The following is a 10270-nucleotide window of genomic DNA, read 5'->3' on the forward strand; positions in this document are numbered from 1 at the left end:
CAATGCCACACTTTGAGAAATAGTGATTTAGTCTCAAATCCTATGCCACAGTTATGGGAAGAGACTCAAAGAGGGGGTGTAATTTGCCCAAAGACACACAGTAACTGATGGCAGAGGCCTAACTAGGATCTAAACTTAGTCCAGTGGTGGTCCCACCAGAGTAAAAGCTCCAGATGGGTGAGTGACAGGAAGAATTAGAGACTGACCTCGGTGAAGCTCACCAACAAGTGAACCTCAAGCAGCCGGTAAGCTCTTTACCAGTATACCTGGGCTTTTCACGGTCTCTAAGAAGCACACACACAACATGGTACTTGCCAGCTGACTCTCAAAGGTTTTCTGCACCAGCTAAAATAAATTTGCGGTTTCCTTCCCAAAGTCTCATGTAGTTTTGCCCAACTCAACGAACCTCAAGGTCTACTGTAAAGATAAAAAGTCTCCTGGATCAGTTTCCCGTTTTTTGGTTCAACAGTACCTGTGCTACAGAGCCCTGGTCCCCACTGTTCACGCATGCTCTATACAGTTTCAGGAAGATTTTTCCATCTCTTGATTTTAGGCCAGCTCTGGAAACAGGCTGTAAGTTTCCATCACAGAGTCACTCACTGCTTCCCAGATACCCAGAGCAGGTTTTACTTTCAAGTGATAGATAACCTATGTCTACTGTGTGCCCGGCAATGTTTCACACGCAGCCTTACACAACCCCCTATAAAAGTAAAATGACAGAGATCCTGGCTCCTTGGGAGTTGCCAACCCAGGTGAGCTTAGCTCTGTTTGCAAGTAGCTAATAACAGCTCATGTTCTTAAATGTTCATATATATGCCAGGCACTGTGCCATATCCTTCAAATGGACTGTCTTATTGAATCCTCACAACTATTTACCATGATTATCCTCCCTTTATATATGAAGAAGATAAAAATGAGACTTAGAGATGTTAAGTAGTTCATCCCACATCAAATTGTAAGTAGGTGGTAAAGTTCAGACTCAAACCCGGACCGACTAGGCTGATGTTCTTAACCTGTGCATTATCTTTTTAAAGTCACACTGAAAGGAAACATGAACTCTTTATATTTTATATCTTATAAAGTGAGCTCATTTCTTACACTAGGGAAGTCTAGAGCTAGAGCACCTGTGAAGTATTCAAGAAACAGTAACACATTTTGGGAATGCCATTTCATACTGACTGAGGGACGAATCTGTTCTTTTATAATCTGAAGCTATTCAATTTGCACTTTAACCAAAAACTCCATCAAAGTAACAGTAAACGCATACTGTTACTTATCACCTAAATCAATTTTAGGTAGGTTTATTCCATTACTACTTATGCAATGCAAAGCTGGAGTACTAATGTGTTAATTAAGAAATACATTTGAAGGGGTGCCTGGGTGGCTTAGTGGGTTGGAGCCTCTGCCTTCGGCTCGGGTCATGATCCCAGGGTCCTGATCCCAGGGTCCTGGGATGGAGTCCCGCATCGGGCTCTCTGCTCGGCAGGGAGCCTGCTTCCTTTCTCTCTCTCTCTCTCTCTCTGCCTGCCTCTCTGCCGACTTGTGATCTCTGTCTGTCAAATAAATAAATAGAATCTTTAAAAAAAAAAAAAAAAGAAAGAAATACATTTGAAAAAAAACAGATAGATAGATAGATACACATATTTGGTCTTTGTCCACAGTTTGTGCCAGCTCCTTAAACTCCTGGTATGTCCTTACTGAAAGAAGTGTCCTTTGTTATTCATAAGGATCCCCTGCTGGACCACACTGGGGTTTATGCTAATGAGGTGACTCAGGGAATCCCCTTAGATAGCTTCAAGACCGAGGCTGGCCACACCAGAAAGACCAGGCACTTGATTAGGTTACGGAACTTTTAGTCCCATCTCCAGACCACCACAGAGGGGAGAGGAGGGCGGCTGGAGCTCAAACACCAGGCCAATGATTGATCAATTAGGCCTACCTAAAGGGGCCTCAACTGAAACTAAAACCAGGCTAGGGGAGCTCCACAGTTGGTGAACACAGTGATGTGCTGGGAGCCTGGCATGCCCAGAAGGGACAAGGAAGCTGTGCCAATTCATATCTCGTCCCATGCATCTCTTCCAATTGGCTGTTCCTGAGTTGTATCCTTTATAATCAAACTATAATCCTAAATACACCTTCCCCAGTTCTGTGAGTCATATGTTCTGGTAATTATTGAACTTGGGGGAGGGCGATTGCGAGGAATCCCGGATTTACAGTCTGCCAGGCAGAAGTGCAGGTACCCTGAGGCTACCTGATACTTGTGGCTGGTATCAGGGAGAATCTTATGAGAGTGAGTCATTAACTTGGGGGTATGCACTAACTCCAGGCAGTTTGTATCAGAATTGAATTGCTGGACACTCAGGTGGTGTCAATTGGTGTTGGAACAACGTAATTAATAACCTCAGAAAAAGAGGCCCACATTAAAACCAATTAAACTGGTGGCTCAGAAGCCACTTCCCTGCTTGATCTAATCATTACATCTACAGCTGTCACCAATTCGGAGCACTGCTTGCCATTTTCAGCGTGAGTAAGAAATCTGGCTCTATGGACAGATCCACAAGTATCTGGTAGAATAAAATTTTTTTTAAGAGAAAAGACTTACGAACTAATCTGATCGGCTAAAGAAAACATGGAATGTTGTAGAAATGTAAAGTAAAAAATGATTACTCTTTAATAATTTTAGTTGTGATTTATTCCACATTTATTATAATCTCCATGAGAGAACCAGGAATTATTTCAATAGTTTCCATGTAAAACTGTTCCCTTTGGATAGTAGATATTGTTAAATGACAATGACCATCACCTAGTATTTGCTTCATTATGTACTTTTACCCAAACTCTAATGTGCCCAGGGACATCACATTCCCTCTTGTTTACCAGCTTCTGTTTCGTCAAAAGTAAAATCAAAAGAGACAGAGATCTCAAAAAACAGGCCAGCACTCTGCAAGCAATCTTTAAGATCAATCTGGTCAAACCAGACACTGCATCCCTGCATTCACCCTCCCCATCAGAAATACGCTTTCCAGTAATGGGAAAGAACACTTGGTGGTCACAGCCCTGGTTGGAGCCACTGGATTACCGGACTCCATAGGCTCCCTGTGCCCCACTCCTTGTAAACGGTGTTCCCTGGAGGTGGGCAATCTTGTGGACCTGCTTCTTCCCTACCTACTCTTCCCCCAGCATGTGCCATTGTTATCGTTTTCTACCCTTTCCCAGCTGGACCACTGGTGAGGGCATTTCTCTTCACCCTATACAACAGCCCATAATTAACCCCACTCCCACTGTCCTACACATCCTCCTCCCCTACAACTCAACCTACCTATCTAAATGCCTTTAGAAGTTTTTAGACTTTTACATAAACTGTTAGGAAACCCCCAAGTGAACTTCTCCTTACAATAGACAGGCATCAGCTGTAAACCAACTGTTTTGAGTAAATGACTGAACCAGTGACTAGTTATTACAAAGAAAAACTAATTTACTAGGAGTAAAAGAACCATGGAAACATTCTTAAAAATGGACACAGGGGCGCCTGGGTGGCTCAGTGGGTTAAGCTGCTGCCTTCGGCTCAGGTCATGATCTCAGGGTCCTGGGATCGAGTCCTGCATCGAGAGCCCTCTCTCTCTCTCTGCCTGCCTCTCTGTCTACTGTGATCTCTCTCTGTTAAATAAATAAAATCTTAAAAAAAAAAAAAATGGACACAGAGCATTCATTCTATCACTTCTTGCTCTTGAATTCCACTCACTTAGAAGAAAGAAAATGTCACTGAAACAGAAAAATGTCTCCTATGAGGGCCTGGGACTTCCAGCATGTTCATGATCCTAACACACAGAACCTACGCTACTAGAGTGCCAGCACCCTCCCTGCAGTCGTATTGCTAACCTTCTTCTGTTTGAAGAGCAGCTGCTAGCTGGGGTGCCTGGGTGGCTCAGTCGGTTAAGTGTTCGACTCTTGGTTTCAGCTCAGGTCATGATCTCATGGGTCCTGAGAATGAGCCACAGTGTGCTTAGTGGGGAGTTTCTTGAAGATTCTCTCCCTCTGCCCCTCTTCCACTTGTGCACACACGTGTTTTCTCTCTCAAGTCAATAAATTTTTTTTCAAAGATTTCATTTATTTATTTGACAGAGGGACAGCGAGAGAGGGAACAAAAGCAGGGGGAGGAAGAAAGTGAGAAGCAGGCTTCACACTAAGCAGGGAGGCCGATGTGGGGCTTGATCCCAGAACCCTGGGATCATGACCTGAGCTAAAGGCAGAAGCTTAACTAACAGAGCCACCCAGGCATCCCAGGATCCAATTCTTGACTGTAGCTCAGGTCATGATCTCAGGGTCATGAGCTCGAGCCCGGTGTCTGGCTCTGCATTCAGCAGGGAGTCCACCAGAGACTCTCTGTCTCTCCCTTCCCTTCCCCCGCTCCTTCTCTAAAAAATAAATAAATGAAGTGCAGCCACTAGGTAATCATCAAGTAGATATAAATGAAAGTAGATTTAAGTGAAAACAAATTTGCTTTACCAAAAAAAATAAAATAAAATAAAAGGAGGGGAGGATATAGTCATTATAGTTATTTCCTGGAGCTATTCTAAAACTGTTATGTCAATGGATATAGCCAAGTTTTCCTGTTCAGATTCCAGGGCAGGTCACAGGGAAAAGGAAGTAATCTGTTCAGCATTTTGCATAGGTATTCTCTGCAGCATGCCTGCTAACTTATCTTCAAAAATTAGAGTGATAAAGCCTCAACTCCTATTTGAAAGAACTACTGTCACTTTCAGAAACATTCTGAGGATATAAGGCCAGCTACTTACTAGTGCCATTACTCATTTATAATCTCATTTCGCATATGCTTCAAAGGTGGTAATAAGAGTCCTCTCTGAAAGAAGAGCAGTTTGTGACAAAATGTTTGAGAAAAGAACCAAAGATATATAAAAAACCAAAGAGGGGCGCCTGGGTGGCTCAGTGGGTTAAGCCTCTGCCTTCCACTCATGTCATGATCTCAGGGTCCTGGAATCGAGCCCCGCATTGGGCTCTCTGCTCAGTGAGAAGCCTGCCCCCCCCGCCCCCCGTCTCTGCCTGCCTCTCTGCCTACTTGTGATCTCTGTCAAATAAATAAATAAATAAAATCTTAAAAAAAAAAAAAAGATCAAACAACAAGGATTCAAATCAAACCCAAACAAAGTGCCTACAAGGACACGTATGAGGCAGTGTAAATGCGAAAACAAAATTAGTACAGGGAAGACCTGATTCTAGTCCTATAGTTGCCAGTACTTGGCTCTGTAACTTTAAGCAACTTTTATTATAACCTTTTTAGATTTCCATTTCCCTACTAAATCACTGCTTTTCAACCTGTTTTCAGCCTCAGAACATTTTGTTTGATTGAAATCTTCTGGGGAAGCCCAATATAACAGAATATATATATTTTTAAGATCTCATTTATTTATTTGACAGACAGAGATCACAAGTAGGCAAAGAGGCAGGCAGAGAGAGAGAGAGGAGGAAGCAGCTCCCTGCTGAGCAGAGAGCCTGATGTGGGGCTTGATCCCAGGACCCTGAGATCATGACCCGAGCCAAAGGCAGAGGCTTTAACCCACTGAGCCACCCAGGCGCCCTAATATAACAGAATATTAAAGTTAACTTTCAGAGTGAAGAATAGTGGGGTGAAATGGGAAGAAGACAGCAAAATCCCCACATGCCACCACAATGTACTCCAGCAATGACCTGCAAGAGTGTTCCACGTAACCCAGTGTGAAAAAACAGCACACCAGATATTCTAAGGTTCTTTGAGGGTCTTTCTCCTGCTTCTTCCTAAACTGAAGGAAGAGGAATGAGCTGCATCCAGCTCAGTAAATACGAGGACTTGAATGTTCTTCAGAATTAGAATTACGATCACACACCAACACACCTTAAGTAGACACAGCAGAATCCAAACCCTTCATTAACCAACAAGGGCTAAAATTTATAACCAAACTCTAATCCTGATAGGATGGAAGCAATCTATTAATAAAATAAGGGGGCAAGTCTTTCCTGCATACAGTCTCCTGGAATGACAGGCAGAGACTAGGACAGTGGCTACAAAAGATGCTAAACGCGCTCCAAAAAAAAACGAGAAGTCCCGCAAGGTTGCTATCCAAGATTCTCCGTCAGTCATCATATCTGGTCTGGATTTACAAGCCTCAGTGACAGAATTATTTCCAGTCCCTAGATCCTCAGGCTGAGCCCTCCAGCAGGGCAGAACAGGAACACAGATGATGTTTCCTAAAGCTCTGTAATCTAAGCTTCCAAGCTGCAATTCAGCCCCAAACCCAACAACACAGCACAGCTCACAGATCTATCCTGAGCAAAGCCACGCCCTCATCATTAACATGATGCCTACCTTTCCACACACTCAGATTGGTAGCAGGGCACTGGCCACAGGTGGCTTATTTTACCACCACAAGGGCTAATAATCACCACCTCAAGAAGTGACTTACTGGGTTTCTCTATTCTGATGTATGGTATTTTTAAAAAGTTTCATTCATGCACATCTTAAAGATTCTTTGGGACTCTCCCCCTCCCATTTTTTTTTCCTTCTGGCATATCACGACTTCAAAGAATTAGAGTTTGAGCCACTTCCAACCTTCTCTCTCATCATTTTGCTAAATTAATATGTTGAGTTCTAGTTTGTAATCACTCATTAATTAAATGGTCAGGTGCTATGGTAATCTTGTTTCCCCCAAAAAGAAACAGGACCCTCCATAACCTAGAAAAACAGACACCAGAATCAGAGAAACTAGATTTGAATTGAAAGACACGAACTCAAATAACCTGGTCCATAAAAAAACAACACAACACACACACACACACACATCCTGGTCCACTGAGCAAAGAGCTTCAGAACATGTGCAACATTTAGGGAGAATTGGTCCTGGTGCACTGGTATCAACATCTGTAAACAGACACAAAGAGGTAATTGTAAGTTATCAAGAGCTGGGGAAATAGGAGTTACCAAGTAATTACCATTGTTTCAATCTGAGTTACCACATCTTCACCTCAAAACAACTGGCAGCTAGTGTACAATTAACTCTCCTTACTGCAGCACAGACATCAAAACAGTAGCCATATCAGATTAATTTTAAGTCACCTAATGCAATACAGAACACCACAACTTCAAGAGTAAGTAGCATCAACTGGCTCCCTAGCTTGTCCGTCTTTCAGAGGGTCCCAAAACCCCCAAAGTTTAAGAAAGAAATCAACCGGTACTCTATACTAAAAGGCTAGCTCAGCTCCAAGACTCCAAATTCATTTAGATTTGTGGATTTTTGTTCCCCAAACACAATCAGTGGCCAACGAAGGAGTCAATGGCTTCTCCCTGTGTTCAAGTCCCCTCCTACCCAACCACCCCCTTTCAGAAATTAGAAAGAAGCCACCAGTCTCCAGACTGGCTGATGACATTTCAGCCTACAAGATATTTTCATACTTTCGTTATAATAAACCACTGAAATGAAGATGAATAGTGGACACCTTACTAACCCATTGGCTAGAGCATTTGAAGTCCAGCATTAGCATATGACGTCCAAAATTCTTTAACCCAGACCAAAGCCCAGTATATATATGTTATATACATTTCATTATCAGTTCTCCATTCCTTTGTGTTACTCTGCAGTATGAAGAGTGGAGTCTATTGTTTGCCTGGTCCTAGCTGTTCACTTTCGTCACTAGCTTGCTAACTAAAAGACTTTCCATTTGTATTCAAGTCGGAATTCGGTAATTCAGTACCATGCTCTATTCCACTCCCTTCATTACCCTCAGGATTGCCCAGCGAGCTCTATTCAAATTAGTTCTCACAATCCATCTACCAATGCTAGTAAAAGACCAGAACTTAAAACAGGCTATAGGTCCTCAATTTCTGATTTGTTTTTCTCCAAACACTTAAAGGCTTTATTTCGCATTTCTAAAAGATTTTTATGTATTTATTTGACAGAGCGAGATACAGTGAGAAAGGGAACACAAGCAGGGGGAGTGGGAGAGGGAGAAGCAGGCTCCCCACTGAGCAGGGAGCCGCAGACACAGGGCTTGAGGGCTGACACGGGGCTCACGGCTCCATCCCAGGACCCCAGGATCATGACCTGAGCAGAAGGCAGACGCTTAACAACTGAGCCACCCAGGTGCCCCTTATTTAGCATTTCTAATACGGACTTTACTACAAATAGCCCAAGCAACATTTAAGTCTCTCAACCACATGGCTCAAAGGGCCAATTCACTCAAAGAACACACTAGTCACTGTTGTGGGGTTCAGAAGAAAAAAACAGTGTATTCTTTCTGTTTCGGCCCACTGTGACATAGCAGAAGAGGGCCAAATCAAGGAGGAGTCCTGATTGGGCTTCTCAAGTGGACAATCTGGTCAAGGTGAGGCTGAAAAGCAGCTGACTACTGGAGATGAATAGCCCCAACAGAAGGCAAAAGTAGGTTACATCCCCTGGTTACATGCCAGCCCAAAGATGCGGACATAGTGGGATTGAGCCCACAATGGTCATTTATCTAATGTAATCCACTGAGTGAACTTTTAGCACCAACCTACACCTCAGCTGAGTGTTATTAGTCACCAGGCAGACCAGACAAGAATGGAAATATTGCAACATAAAACCTCCCTACAAAAAACAACTTGAAACTTATATCGTGATGGACATCTCTGTAGACCAACAGGGGTATGTTATTAGCATGTGCACGATCTTCAACCTTCAATTCATAAACGGCTGGAAACTAAGGAGGATTCATATATTAGAACATATGCAGGATGCTTGTTATGCAATTTTAAAGAGCAGCTTCTAAGACAAAATTCTGTAAGGGAAAAAAGTGTGCTCTCAGTTGAACATTCCGTTGAATTCTGAACACAGCTTGACATTTATCTGCCAGAAAAGACCCAGGTGACCACAGCTGCCTTGCCTCCTCTCCCACATTCAGCACGATGACTTTTTTTTTAATTGCAATAGTCCAACAGTACCTGCAAAATAATAAGTGATAATACTCTAGGAAAAGAAAGAATTGATCAAAAAGGAGCATCGCTTTCTATTTCCTTCTTCTTACTCTTACTTTGCCTACCTATTCTGAGCCCAGCCTCCACCTTTCTGACCTAGACTTTTTCATTTCCTCTTTGCTCACTAGGCTCTGGCTGTTATTGCCTCCCCTTTGCCGTTCTCCCTCACTTCCCTACACCCACCCTCTCCACCCCACCCCTTTCTTCCCAAACCCTAGAACTAGCCAAAGTCACCCCTGTCGTTTCTGCACTAGCTAGTCCCTGAATCTGGAAGCCTCCTCCTCTATACCTGCATGGCTGACTTCTTTTTATTTAAAGCTCAACTTAAGTGCTACCTCCTCAAAAAGGGCTTCCTTGACTGCATCCCAATCAGACATTTTCTGTCACATCACTCTTTCTTCAGCATTTACCAAAATCTGATTTATATGCTTATTTCTTCTGTCCCCACATACTCTGGTGTAAGCTCTATGAGACCTCAGATCTTATGCTTGCATGCAACTTCGTCCACCCAGAGCCCAAAATAATGGCTAGCACTTATTAGTTGGTCAATGATGCTTGTTGCATGAATGAATTTTGGACTTTTTATTCAATGATTCCAAATCAATTAAGGTGAGAGCAGTAGTCATTCTTCTCTTTTGTTACAGTTCTGTGAAACATCTAAACATGCTGTTACTTGCACAATCAAATCATTAAATATTGTTTTATCAGGCCTGAAAGCCCTGCTGAGTAGGATGGGATCCATTATAATTCTTCTAGCAACACACATAAACTCAGTTATAGAGGGCCAGGATTTATGGACACGCTCTAATCAAAGGATCCCTAAAATTCAGGCACTGTCTCTTAAAGTTCTTCAGAAAACACAGTTCCACATTCAACAGATGACTTCCAAAGAAAACATCAATACCAAAATAGGAATCATTACATTTCACTCTAAAATTCCTACAACAAGCTAAAAGAGCACTACTTGATTTTTTTTAAACCAACAGAATATCAGTAAAGAGATCTTTCTAATCATTCTCTGCTTTCTTCAAATAATTTTTCCGTTATTGGTTTATACTCTTTTTTAAAACAAAACAGATCACATTTTCTCATTTAAGTCCATCTATACACAAACAATCAGCTAAATAGACAGAAATCAGCACAAGCCAAATGTGTCACTGAAGACTTGTGTGCCCCACACACAAATAGAGAAAGAGATAAAAGAGCTATTGTCCAATTGCAGAAACAAAAAAGTAATATGGGGTTTTCTGTTCTCTGAAGTGCATCATG

At 42.4% G+C, this 10270-nt stretch overlaps 1 protein-coding gene across 3 annotated transcripts in view; it reads right to left on the reverse strand.

Moving 5' to 3' along the window:
• DCUN1D3 (defective in cullin neddylation 1 domain containing 3) overlaps positions 1-10270 on the reverse strand; it is a 36024-nt gene that overhangs the window by 24587 nt on the left and 1167 nt on the right. The gene's annotated exons all lie outside the window — the stretch shown is intronic.

The sequence above is a fragment of the Martes martes genome, assembly GCF_963455335.1.
Source record: "Martes martes genome assembly, chromosome: 18".
NCBI lineage: Eukaryota > Metazoa > Chordata > Mammalia > Carnivora > Mustelidae > Martes > Martes martes.